Source organism: Hylobates moloch, unplaced genomic scaffold (assembly GCF_009828535.3).
Source record: "Hylobates moloch isolate HMO894 unplaced genomic scaffold, HMol_V3 SCAFFOLD_8, whole genome shotgun sequence".
NCBI classification, from domain to species: Eukaryota; Metazoa; Chordata; class Mammalia; order Primates; family Hylobatidae; genus Hylobates; species Hylobates moloch.
This window is the reverse complement of record NW_026652283.1, coordinates 110,774,492-110,787,903: the sequence shown is the minus strand read 5'-3', so window position 1 is coordinate 110,787,903 and position 13,412 is coordinate 110,774,492. Positions and strand designations below refer to the sequence as shown.

At 37.9% G+C, this 13,412-nt stretch overlaps 1 protein-coding gene across 14 annotated transcripts in view; it reads right to left on the bottom strand.

The window, feature by feature from the left end:
* Positions 1-13,412, bottom strand: part of PSD3 (pleckstrin and Sec7 domain containing 3) — a 575,483-nt gene that overhangs the window by 258,988 nt on the left and 303,083 nt on the right. The window lies entirely within an intron of this gene.

Genomic DNA, 13,412 nt, shown 5'->3' with positions numbered 1-13,412 from the left:
TTTTTCCCTACACTCATACACCACTCAACACAACAGTCACTGAAGTATGTGGGGATTTCTCCACATACACAACCAATTCTCCAGCAGACACCAGTTGGGTGTTTTATAATTCAATTATAACACTATGTATCTGCTGATTTCATGACATCACACAGGTTAAGGGCTCAGTCCTACAAGATAACCCCAAGTTTCGGATGTCAATTGGTAGCAGTGGGTTGTCAATTATACTTCTCACCAATCAGCTATAAATGGGGGTTTGCAGGATCATCTATCTGGGTTTAATTTACTAGGAGGGCTTGCAGAACTCAGGGAAACATTTATCCCTTTAATATCAAAGATATTGCGAAGGATATAGACAAACAGTGAGATAAAGAGATACACGGAGTGAGGTGTGAAAAGGTCCTAAGTGTTGCGGCTTCTGTCCCTGTGATGTTGGGATGCCCACCTTCCAAGCACATAGATGTACTTGCCAACCTCGAAGCTCTCCAAACCCCATACTTTGGGTTTTTACAGAGGCTTTATAACACAGGCATGGCTGATTAAATCAATGGCCAGTGGTATCAACTAAATCTTCACCCTATTCTTGCTCTCTGGAGGTGGAGTGTGTGCGGAAGGAGGGGAGGCTGAAAATTCCAACCCTCTCATCACATGGTTGTTTCCCCTAACAACCTGTCCCCTTGCTGAGCTTATCTAGGAGCTCACCAAGGCTTGCCTCATTAGAATAAACGATGCTCCTATCATTCATCCAAGGCATTTACGAGCCCTGTGTCAGAACTCCTATCACTCAGGAGGTCCATTTCTAGAACCAGGAGCAGAGACCAACTCTGTATTTCTTATTTATCATAGTATCAGTGGGGCTTATATTGATTGGAAGTGTTTATCACCTTGATGAACTGACCCTTATTATAAAATGTTCTTCCTTGTTTCTCAGAAAAAATATCTTACCTAGACCTTCTGGATAGCTTGCCTCAGATTCTATATTAGCACGTGCTGCCCCATCAAGCATTTTATGTTATGAAGACACTTTCTTTCCTAAAACTTCATGAACCAAGTTCTCCCAGCTTCAAACTTTTCTTCTGCAGCTTCCTCATCTCTCTCAACCTTCATAGAAGAGATTAAGGGCCTTGCTCTGGATTAGGTTTTGGTGTAAGGGAATACTGAGGCTGGTTGGATACCCTATCTACACCACTAAAACTTGCTCTGTGTCAGTAACAAGGCTGTTTTGCTTTCTTATTCTTGTCATCACTGGAATGGCACTTTTAATTTCCTTCAAGAACTTTTCCTTTACATTACAACTTTATTAACTGTTTGGTGCAAGAGGCCCAGCTTCTGGCCTATCTCAGCCTCACTAAACTTATTTCTAGGTTTTGATTTAAAGCGAGACGTATGAAACTCTTTTACTTGAACACCTACAGGCCATTCTAAGGCTATTAATTGGCCTAATTTCAATACTGTTGTACCTCAGGAAATAGGGAGGCCTGAGGAGAGAGAGATGGGGGAATGGCCAGCCTTTGGCGCACTCAAAACATATATATTTATCAATTAAGTCTGCTGTCTTATATGGGGATGGTTCATTGAAAAATGGCACTGACAGACTCGCTTGACGCAGGGTTCCACCAACCTTCACTTTGTTAGGAAAAATGTTCAGTAACTGCAAAGCGTAATAAAGCAAAGGATAATAAAATGAGATACACCTATACTTCAACTTACAATAAAAAGTTTCCCTGTGGTCCCAGCTGCTCGGGAGGCGAGAGTGAGGCAGGAGAATGACGTGAACTTGGCAGGCGGAGCTTACAGTGAGCTGAGATCGCGCCACTGCACTCCAGCCTGGGCGACAGAGCGAGACTCCGTCTCAGAAAAAAATTTCCAAATTTAAACTTGAAGAAAAGATACTATTTTTAAAAAATTCTTTTGGGAGATTCATGAACAAGATGTTTAAAGGCTACAGAGTCAAAAGTGTTTTTTTCAGGATACCATTAATTTCTACTTCAAGGAATTATGAAAAACATCATTTAAGTAATAATTGTCATATTTCATAACATTTTAAAACAGTAAAGTCCATGAAGCTATTTTGGTCTATGAAATCATACCTCATCCTAAATTCAGATTTACTTTAACTGCTTATTTGGCAGTGCCTTCTGTCCAATTTCAACAGTGACCATACCATTATCTATGTCAGCACAAAGATACCAATTTGACTCACGTGGACTTTGAAACAGCCATTAGGAAAAATAGCAGTTAGGTGGGCAAGATGGATATATAGATTCAGACCAACAAAAGCCAATTCAAATACTTGGAGTCCTACGCAGTAAGCAAGTATTAGTACAATCATCCAATAGACTGTACCTTAATTTTCCTTACCGGTTCAGAGAACAAAGATAATGTGGTTTTCTATGTGTTAAAAATGTCCAACAATTTGAATGCTTGACTAGCTGAAGCTGCTTTTATCTGTTTATTGTGCTCCTCTGACTCACTGATAATTCTTCTAGGCAAGAATTATTAGGAACAAAAGGTGAGGAGTCAGATCAGTCCATTTTGCTGTTTACTGGCACATATTTAAATACCTTCCTTCCCCTCAGGCCTTTATACCATTTCCATAGGGAGTAAAAGCAAAATGAAGTCTTTGTCATCGAGAAATACTCTTCAAGATGTCTGGATTTTTTTCTCCTTATCATGTACCAAGCCGTCTCAATTATTTTAAAATACTATTATTCAGACAAACACTACCCAATGAATACAGCGAATTCTAATCAGTGATTTTGGGTCTCAAGGATTCATAAGTATCCAAGAGAAGTTCATACACTATCACAGTTCCATTCATTTTCTTCCCAGATTAGTATTGGATAACTTTGCATAAAAGTAGTTCTGCTCTGAAAGAAATGTTGACCAGTTGCTTGCCAATAAAGTACTTTAATAATACTTTTTCATATTTTAAATTTCTTCCCATTAAATCAATAAAGCATGGAGATTTGAAAATGCCTCCTGATGCACTGAGAGGTATAGAAATGTTACCTTGAAACCAATACATTTTCTATCAAAACAGAAGCAACTAAAGATGAAGCTCTGGATCATTACCTTTAAAATCAGTAGGCATTTTAATCAAACTTAAAAAATATCAAATTACAAAATAGATGACCAAGTGGAAAATTAAAAAAAAATTCTACTTGGAACCCCAAAATTCCAGGCAGGCCCAATTCTTAAATATTTGGCTAATCAATGTATCATCCTTAATGGGAGCAAATATTAATCAAAAGTCAGAATACTCTCTATATCAGAGGCTTATGTCATCCTGCAACAATTTAAGGCTATTCTCTGCAGCGACAATATTACCATTTTCAAATGCTTTCTTACGATAAAAAGATGTTTTCTCTGTTTGTTCATTTAAAGATACATTAAATGCCCTTTAGAGCAAAGTTCCTTGATAAATTTATCATTTCTGGAAAAACTTATCCTCAATATGTTTAATACATTCCCATAAACAATTTTTAGTAAAGAATTTGGGGAAACAAGTGTCCAAGCTCTAGCAGGTTTCATGAACTAAGGGCAAGAGTCCAAAACAGACAAATTCTGTAAATTTCCGTAAAGGATCAGAGAGTAAATATTTTAGGCTTTGCAAGTCATATATTCTGTTACAGTTATTCAACACTATAATTGGTGTGAAGATGTAAACAACTGGGTATGGCTATTTACAGTAACACTTACTTACAGAAACAAGCCCTAGACGGATTTTGCCTATGAGGCATAACTTGTCTACCCCTTGTCTAAAAGAAAACCAGAAGGAAGTGGTATTGGTACTGAGGACAACATCGTGAGTGAGCAAGGAAACAGGTTAGGCACCCTGATGTATTCCATTCTCCAAATGCAGGTTTTTGCTTTGTTAAAATAAAGGGCACTCTCCCCCGACCGTAAGAGAGAAGCAGCTCCCAACTTCTGTTGCAATAATGAGAGCAAAGGGGAAAGTGAAGATGGAGAATTTCATTCGTATCAGGAGCAGCTAGAAACCGTATACAAGCTCCAGCACCAAACTCAGCAAGCAGGTGACCAAATCTTTGAGCGTGCCATCCCTGGCAATCTGGGCAATGTAACCTTCTACAAAGCTCTGACCATCGCCTAACTTAAAATCAGCCCTAGGAGAGCTGCGAATAGGCCAGCTGTGTCAATCAGGTATTCACTGGGAAAGCTGACAACAGCATATACTCTGATCCAGAGGTTGAAGAATTAAGCACAATGATTCTAAAATTCTTCATTTTTGATAGTGTCAGGTATGGATGCTTTGTGGAAAACGTGCTTTTGGAGAAACTAAAAGCCCTCATTATCCACTGGTAAAATCTGGCTTCATAAATCTCAGGATATTAAAAACACAGCAGGCATACTCTCCCATATGACAATTCCACGTCCTCCAACCTGTTACAATAATTGGTGGAAAGGCATACTACTGATTTGGTAATTACTTCAGTTATGTGGCTCTGCTGAAAGCTCCTATTTTGCTTTTATTTTGTATGCTTTGCTATCAAATAAGTTTGATTATGCCATGCTGCCCTCAGGTGTCCATTTCTTTTTAAATGTATGATTGGTGGGCAAAGGAGGACCCTTCGTAAATTTTAAAACCAGGACTACAGTGGATATTCAATGTGCTCTTTCATAAACCCTAATCACAGAGCTCATTTAAGAGCTAAAAGCTCAACATTTAGGAATATCTGACATGTCACTGGGACTTTTCCCACCTGTCCTATAATATCCTGCCTTTGAAAACGGAACCACAGTGGTAAAAAGAAAAAAGGAACTAAAAATAGTACCTCAGCACAGTGGTTCTCAAAGTGTTTCAGAGATACTGTTCCAGATGTCCATGAGGTCAACCCTATTTTTATAGTAACACTAAAAACATTTTTTTCATTCTCTCAAATATACAGTAGTTTTCTAGAAGATACATGACTTCTGATACACTGCAACCAACTATAAACAAAAACAGATATGAGAATCTAGCCATCTTTTACTAAGCCAAATATAAAAAGATTAGCAACAATTTTAAGTGCTATTCTTTAATATACTTCTCACTTAGGAAAGTATAACTATTATTCATAAATGTGTTATTCACTTAATAGGTTTTTAATGATTTAATGCAATTTAAAAATCTTAGTTTTAGTTCCAGATAAATATTAATATGTAAACCAAAGATTTCGGGGGTTCTCACAAATTTTAAGAGTATAAAGCTATCCTGGGACCAAAAAGTTTGAGAATATTGAAATATCAGACTTCTATTGATATTTCATAGAAAGCACTTCCCCTAAAATTTGAGAAGATAAACACACCTAACTCACTGTCAAATTACAAAGACTAACCAAACAATTTTTAAATTGATTGCTGTAGCAGGACAGGCATTAAAGTAAGCAACAGGATTGGAAACAAGAGTCAGGGGTTTCAGCCACCCTCATCCTCACTCCTCCCTCCTTCCTCCACAATCCATTTGCAGGAAGTAAGAAAGAGCGAAACTGACTTAGAATTTGACCTGCTTTCCTTGATCACCTTCTATAACAGAACAGTGCCAATGTAAAAAGCTTACAATGATAGGAAGACTGAATAATGTATAAGTTAGATAATATGAGATCCCTCAATGAGCCCCACTGACACAACTGATTAAACCTACCCTAAGGTATTTTCCAAATATAAACCTGTTCTAAAAAAAGCAAAACTACCAAAAGTGGGAGGCTAGAGGGTGGGGAAAGGGGACAGGTGAAGGAACAGAGGATGGAAAAAAGTAAAGACGGCTTTCATTCTGAGAGGTCATAGAATCCAACAAAATTGACCACTGCACAATTAAACTATGGCATACTTAGGTAAGGATTCCTATTAAAGTCTAGACCATTGCCAATATGATAGTAAATTATATTCTCAAGTTCAATTTACAATTCAACGTTTTTAGATCATGACATTTTTCTTTTTTCTTTTTTTTTTTTTGAGACCGAGTCTCGCTCGTTGCCCAAGCTGGAGTGCAGTGGAGTGATTTCGGCTCACTGCAAGTTCCGCCTCCAGAGTTCATGCCATTCTCCTGCCTCAGCCTCCTAAGCAGCTGGGACTACAGGTTCCCGCCACCACACCCAGCTAATTTTTTGTATTTTTAGTAGAGATGGGGTTTCACCATGTTAGCCAGGATGGTCTCTATCTCCTGACCTCATGATCCACCCACCTCGGCCTCCCAAAGTGCTGGGATTACAGGCGTGAGCCACTGCGCCCGGCCGACATTCTTCTATAAAAACATTTCAACAGCTAATGGTTAGGTTCTCAGGCTATTCCCTATATCCTTATTATGGAGACAGAAAGAGTAGTGGTGAAAATGAATGCCAGGCCCCACTAGAAACCCTCTGCAACTGTGAGATCTAGCCCTGATTCTTCTCTTAGGACCACTGAGAAGCTCCAGAGATGACAGCCTTGGGGCCACTGTGTCTGGGAAGCTCCAAGTCAGGTAAAAACATAGACCAAAAGCTTCTCAACGTGATAAGCAACCTTGGCGAAGTCTCAGGATACAAAGATCAATGTGCAAAAATCACTAGCATTCCTATACACCAAAAGTGAAGCTGACAGCCAAATCATGAATGAACTCCCGTTTGTAACTGCCAACAAAAGAATAACATATCTAGGAATATAGCTAACAAGGGAAATGAAGGACCTCTTCAAGGAGAGCTACCAATCACTGCTCAAAAAAAATCAGAGAAGACACTAACAAATGGAAAAACATTCCATGCTTACAGAAGACTGGAAGAATCAGTATCATGAAAATGGCCACAGTATCCAAAGCCATTTACAGATTCAATGCTATCCCCATTAAACTACCATTGACATTCTTCACTTCATTAGAAAAAAACTATTTTAAAATTCATATGGAAGCAAAGAAGAACCTAGACACTCAAAGCAATGCTAGGCAAAAAGAAGAAAGCTGGAGGCATCAAGCTATCTGACTTCAAACTGTACTGCAGTGCTACAGTAACACAAACAACATGGTACTGGTACAAGAGTGAACATACAGACCAATGGAACAGAAAAGAGAACCCAGAAATAAGACCGCATGCCTACAACCATCTGATCTTCAACAAACCTGACAAAAACAAGCAATAAGGAAAGGATTCCCTATTTAATAAATGGTGCTAGAAAAACTGGGTAGCCATATGCAGAAAACTGAAACTGGATCCCTTCCTTAAACCATATACAAAAATCGACTCAATATGGATTTAAGACTTAAATGTGAAACCCAAAACCAATAAAACCCTAACAGAAAACCTAGGCAATACCATTCTGGACACAGACATGGGCAAAAATTTCATGATTAAGATGTCAAAAGCAATCGGAATAAAAGCAAAAATTGACAAATGGGATCCAATTAAACTGCAGAGCTTCTGCAGAGCAAAAGAAAGTATCAGAGTAAACAGAATGCGAGAAAAATTTTGTAATTTATCCATCCGACAATGGTCTAATATCCAGCACCTACAAGGAACTTAAATGTACAAGGAAAAAACAAACAATCACATTAAAATGTGGGCAAAGGACATGAAGAGACACTTCTCAAAAGACATATATGCGGCCAAGAAACATGAAAAAAACCTTAATATCACTGATCAATGTCACAAATCAAAACCACAATGAGATACCATCTCACACCAGTCAGAACGGCTACATTATTAAAAAGTCAAAAAACAACAGATGCTGGCAAGGTTGTGGAGAAAAAGGAATGCTTTTACGCTATTGGTGGGAGTGTAAATTAGTTCAACCATTGTGGAAGACAGTATGGTAATTCCTCAAAGACTTAGAACCAGAAATACCATTTGACCTAGCAATCCCATTACTGGGTATATATCTAAAGGAACAGAAATCATTCTGTTATAAAGATACATGCATGCATATGTTAATTGCAGCACTATTTACAGGAGCAAAGACATGGAATCAACCTAAATGCTCATCAAGGGATGAATAAAGAAAATGTAGTACATACACACCATGGAATGCCATGCAGCCACAAAAAGGAATGAGATCATGTCCTTTACAGGGACATGGATGGAGCCAGAGGTCATTATCCTTAGTAAACTAAGGCAGGAACAGAAAACCAATTACCATGTGTTCTCACTTGTAAGTGGGAGCTGAATGATGAGAACACATGGACACATGGGGCAGAACAGCTCACAGTGGGGCCTGTCAGAGGGTGGAGGGTGGGAGGAGTTAGAACATCAGGAAGAATAGCTAATGGATGCCAGGTTTAATACCTGGGTAATGGGACAGTTAGAATGGCGATCAATAAAAAGTCAGGAAACAACAGGTGCTGGAGAGGATGTGGAGAAATAGGAACACTTTTACACTGTTGGTGGGACTGTAAACTAGTTCAACCATTGTGGAAGTCAGTGTGGCGATTCCTCAAGGATCTAGAACTAGAAATACCATTTGACCCAGCCATCCCATTACTGGGCATATATCCCAAGGATTATAAATCATGCTGCTATAAAGACACATGCACATGTATGTTTACTGCGGCACTATTCACATAGCAAAGACTTGGAACCAATCCAAATGCCCATCAATGACAGACTGGATTAAGAAAATGTTGCACATATACACCATGGAATACTATGCAGCCATAAAAAATGATGAGTTCATGTGCTTTGTAGGGACATGGATGAAGCTGGAAACTATCATTCGCAGCAAACTACTGCAAGGACAGAATACCACACACCGCATGTTCTCACTCATAGGTGGGAACTGAACAATAAGAACACATGGACACAGGGTTAGGAACATTATACACCCCCTGTCGTGGGGTGGGGAGAGGGAGGAGGGATAGCATTAGGAGATTTACCTAATGTAAATGACAAGTTAACAAGTGCAGCACACCAACATGGCACACGCATACATATGTAACAAACCTGCACGTTGTGCATATGTATCCTAGAACTTAAAGTATAGTAATAAAATAAAATAAAAAATAAAAAATAACAACTCTGCAAAGTATCAAAATACAAAAAAAAAAAAAAAAAAATGGGTGACGGGATGATCTGTGCAGCAAACCACGTTGGCATTTGTTTACCTATGTAACAAACCTGCACATCCTGCACATGTACCCCCGACCTTAAAGTCAGAAATCAAAAGATCTTTGCAAATAATAACTTAGGAAAAAAAAAAACCAGGAAAGACAAGACAGACACGGCACCAAGGAGATAGGAGAGAGGACTCCAAAGGAGAATGCAGTGCTGGCACAACAGAAATGATGACCACGGCTGGAATCTACAGCAGGGGAAAGCTCAGAGAGAAAATTGAATGCCAACAATAGCTTTCATGGCAGACGGCATCACCTTTCAAGGCAGAGGGCATCACAGACACAGAGAAGCACAGACAGAAGAGGTATCCACAGGGAAGATATTATCCTGCAGGACGATGAGAGGACAGCATGCAAATGTCCTTAAGGCAGCTGTCAGTTACAACAGTGATCATTACAGATGCAGAGTGTTCTTGAGGATATTAACTCTATGAGGTTCATCAACTTCATGGAAGTCTGTGATGTTTTTGACAGTGAAAATATAAAATAGCACAATATGAAGCATTAAATTTTTAAAATAATTTTTATAATAGTCATTTTCCACTACTGATAATAAACCAAATATTTATCCAGTATTTAAGATTCTAGGCTCCTAGAAAGCCAATGCAATAATTAAGTTTACAGATTAGAAAAGAAATAATGAATTCTTACAATCTATCTCACACTGAACTCCACATTTTTTTTTAACACTGTTCTGTTACAAAACCTAAACATACTTTCTTCCTTGACTATATTCTTCTCCCAACCAGTAAGTTGTACTAGATGTGGTTTTAACCCTTTCCAAACTTACAACCCAACACTAAAAACATTAGTAAGGTCTTGCCTCATACATTAAACTCAGACCACAGGGCATGACACTCTACATGCTCTGAGTATGTCAAGGGTAAAGTATATGTAGGAGGCCCAGCCTGAGAAAGACAGCCACCTCTAAGAACCACAACCAGGCTCTTATACCAACTGCACATGGTGGGCTGGCTCCTGTCAATACTGGAGAACAGAGGGATGCTGGATAAAATTGCTGCTGAAAATCTCAAGCCTTGATGTTAACAGGTACATTTTGTCAAAAAATCTTGATTAAAAATAATGCCCTGGCTACTGCCTCTTACCATGTCCTGACCTTGGCCAGCCACTGACTTGTGTATCTCTTGTGACTTTCTAGTTGTGAAACTGGCCAGCTGACTATGCTCCCATCTATCTCACTTCTCACTGCTACGCAATTCTATACTTCACCCTCCTACCACCTTAGAACACCAGCCCTGGGTGATAATCCTGCCAGGACCGTAGGAACCTGACCAAACTATGACTGAAGTACAAGCAAGCTAGTTAGTGGTGGCAAACAGAACACATTTGAAGACCCATCCAGAAAGGGAGTAAGTATAAACTTATTCTAACATATCAAAGCTTATCCATACCATTTCAAACAAGGTTTAAGAAAAAGACTTTCAACTCTTTCCTTGTTGATAGTTCAAACAATATTCAATAAAACTTAGTTCCAATACAGCAAAGAAAGAAACTCTAGAGTTTAAGAGAAATGTATCTGTATGTATACAAGTTTAATTTACATACGTATTTTGTAGATAGAGGCATTTCAAAAATAAAACAAATTATATCGCAAATTCAACACATGACTACAATGATAAAATATTTAACTTAAGGGAATAAACTACTTGCAGACAAGTAAAAACAAGTAGATACTCTTACTAGGAAAATGATAAATCCGTCACATTTTTTTAAAAGCAGGTACTGAATTCTCCCCCCAAATATTGTATATACTTCAGACTGTTTTTTATCTAGCCTAATTACAGAGGTTTAATATAACCCAACATGAAATTAAAATACCTCCCCAGTGTTTTCCCATCATAGCACCTCAGTAACCTGCTACCATGTCTTCAGTGAAACCTGACTAATGAGGTCAGCCTAGCCAACACCATCAGAGAGGATATTTGGCTTCCATGAACATTGTCTCATTCACCTCTGATCCTTACCCAAATAGCAAACAGTATGGAAGGGAGGAGGCGCACACACACACTATATATGTTTGTTGAAGGGGAAAATTAGAAAAAGAAAGGCATTTCAACATGTCACATTAGCTAAATATAAGTATAATATTAGTATACATTCCATTATTTTATTAGTAAGGAAATCAGCAGGCCAAACCACGGCCTATATCAATGCATTTTAAGTGCATCATTCCTTAGAGTAAAGGAAAGGTTCACCAACAGCAGCCAAAACAAGTTAATCTCCCCATAGGGGAGTCAGCCCTCCTCATAGGGGAGTCAGCCCTCCCCTACTGAAAGCATATGAGGACAAGCTGGTCTTGACACTTCTTAGAAAGATCATGCTGCAGTATTGCTATTAGACACAATGGTAAGGGAAAAAAGAAAAATGGTTCATTAGTGTACTCCCCAAAGAAGATTATTCTGGCATTGGATCAAGTAATGGGTGGTCATATTCTAGGTTAGTATAGCATTAAGGAGAAGGTGAAAAGGAGCAGAACAGTAGAAATAATTCATTTTATCTCCTGCATGATTTGATTTCACAGGGGCCATGCTAACAAATCAAATAGACACTAAAACAACAACAAAAAAATCAGGCAATCATGATGCAAGAGAAGCTACATCCAGAATTATCAATTAAAAACTTACCACCTAGAAGAATAATTTATTTTTAAAATGAATCCAGAGGAGAAAGATAGAAGAAACATATTTACATGGTTAGTTCTTATGATAGCTACTATATATTCAACAGACTTGTAACAGCATGCATTACAGAAAACTAATACGTCAAACCTAAATAGACAATCCCAAGTATATCGCACACATTTTTAAAACAGAGAACTTATCACCAAACACATGATGCTGAATATGACAGAGATTCACTGTTATTGATAATTTGCTTCCTCTTCTATCAGTAATTTTGCTACTAATGCCAATTATTAATTATCCACGATTGGCCTAACTCAAGGTAATATTAAAATGTTAATTTATATAAACTCTCTTCCATTCCCCATTGCCAGGAACCAGGATGCTTCACCTAATCTCCTTACAATTCCTTATAAGTCTAAAGAAGAGCAAATGTCCTATATTTGCAGCTCTAAACTTGTAGCTACTGAAACCTGGGTGTCCACAGCTTATCTAGACATCAAGCATGCTGAGATATTTAATAAAAAATAACATCTTTATTGGTTGCTACATTTCAAGTTATTATGATTCAGATACATGCTTATGTACAAGTATTATTAAAGCTATATTAGCTTTTTAAAAATGCAATCTAGGATTCAGTAGAAACAAATCACCAAAAATGTGACAAAAGATCTAAGAGATCTGCAACCTTTAAACAAAAATTGTAATATTACTGAATTTTTAACGTTTTCTCCGTTAACAGATGCTAAACGTACAACTCTTATGTTGATGGAACCTCAAAATATCTAGTGTGAAGGGAATTCTTCATACTGGTGATCACTGACTTGATTCAATGTTATATGTGGCCAAACACACTCAAAATTGTCTCCTTTGGCCAGAAAGGCTAAGGCAAAGAAGGGTGCAAAGAGCAACTGCTATCACCAAACAGGCAAAGCAGTGAAAACTTGCTTGGCCAGTAACACGAAAAAAGTGGTCACGACAATCCACTGACTGGCCATCCCTTTAACAAGCTGGATGAACATTAGATTGTGGTACTCATGTCAAGATTCACACTGTGAAATGCCTGCATTTCCACATGGTGTATTAGCCGTGCTATATTGCCCAAGAATGCTTCCTGAAAGTATCTTTTTTCTTTTCATCTGTATTATCTCTGGACACATGCTACCTATGTTTACAAGCCACTAAGTGATTCTAAATTCACCTCTTATAAATGGCAAAAAGAACTTTCTAGTTGAGTATTTTGAGATATGTTAAAACGATGTTAAAATTAGGATTCTATCACTGTATCTCCTCTTTGCTTTCTGGTGGTGGAACCCTTTCTCCCTGAATCCCCTCCTCTTATAACAGCTAGTCCAACTTAATGGTCCCACAGAGCTCCATGCTTCCTTTCTTAAAAGGGAACACTGTATTTTCCAAAAAAGGAAACTACGTGACTAGCAGAATATCTAAATATCAATTTTTACATGTAATTTTTAAATAGTAAGATATATTACACCAAATCAAGGGATAGTATACTCTATGCAGACACCTGATTTTCTCTTCAGAATAAAATTACAATTCACTAAGTATGGATTAATCTATATTTACTTAGAGCAAAAATTACTTCATAGTCCCAAGTTCATTTATTTTGAAGAGTATTATGAGGAGTTTGAGTAAATGCTAAAATTCTACTTCTACAAAACTTGCAAATTTATATA